The 1,032-nt window shown below is 36.6% G+C and overlaps 1 long non-coding RNA gene across 1 annotated transcript; it reads left to right on the forward strand.

Annotated features, from left to right (window-relative positions):
• The first annotated feature begins 14 nt into the window (after window positions 1-14).
• Window positions 15-565, forward strand: LOC111387610. Its single transcript, XR_002701435.1, has 2 exons — window positions 15-190; window positions 269-565. It is a non-coding gene; the product is annotated as an uncharacterized LOC111387610 (long non-coding RNA).
• Window positions 566-1,032: the final 467 nt, after the last annotated feature.

Raw genomic sequence — 1,032 nt, forward strand, 5'->3', positions numbered from 1 at the left:
AAGTTTTTTCCATCATCAAGTGCAAATTAATGATCAATACTTTTTGATCAGTTGAATCATTTTACTTATTTTACACTCATCGAACTTGTAAGAACTCGAGGTAGCTTATATTTTGACACAATGTATAGGCTGAGAGTGCACTTCTGGCTCTCGACTGTTGTGGCGATGTTTTGGGATCTGAACGCATCAGGTACAATTAATTGAGTTGTAGATAAATTTCTGTGAAGTCTAATTTTCAATGTACTTAGCGAGTTTGATGGTATTTTAGGGTAAGTCCTTCAAAGACACCATTGAGGCCCCGAGTTCCCTAACCGGGAATGTAGTAAAATCGATGGCTCCAGACCAAAATCTGAAAGGAAGTTGAAGTGAATTCTCTTGGAAGATAATGATCTTGAAGTGATTCATATCTCAACTCTTTTACCAATTGTTTCCTTGATATTTTTCCTGGCAACAGTAACTTTTTTCTTTCAACTGAACACAACTCTTTGACCTGTTAAAGTTTTATTGAGAGGTGCTCATCTTAGGCACTTTTTACTATGATTAATCATCGATGCTAGCTTTGGTACATGACATGTTCGGTTCTGTGCAATTTCATGTGAATGCTGACACAGTGCGTTTGTGTGACAGGAGGTTTTTTACTAATGTGGCCTTGACCAATTAGTGTTCGAAAGTGAGTGACAAAATGTGTGACTTTGTTTTATAATAGCAATTGAGTTCCCTCGTCTTAAGATCTTAGATCTTGCTCCGGAGTATCGTTCGCTTTGCGAAAGCCTTTGTTGATTTTTACACTCGCGGATTTTATTCACATATCTTGCTATTCACATTCTAGACTTACCTTATGAGCCACTTAAATTAAATGCTGATTTATAAGGTTCTCGTGTGTGACAAATGCCTATCGAGTAGGCATTTGTATGTGATTGCGAATATCATTACAAAATACGCTTTACGACTATATGAAACATATCTCATTAAATGGAGTGTAAGAGTCACTAATTCACCAAATTAAACTTACTACATATTCAACGCCGCTGC

This window comes from Olea europaea, unplaced genomic scaffold (genome assembly GCF_002742605.1).
Source record: "Olea europaea var. sylvestris unplaced genomic scaffold, O_europaea_v1 scaffold41153, whole genome shotgun sequence".
Taxonomy (NCBI): Eukaryota; Viridiplantae; Streptophyta; class Magnoliopsida; order Lamiales; family Oleaceae; genus Olea; species Olea europaea.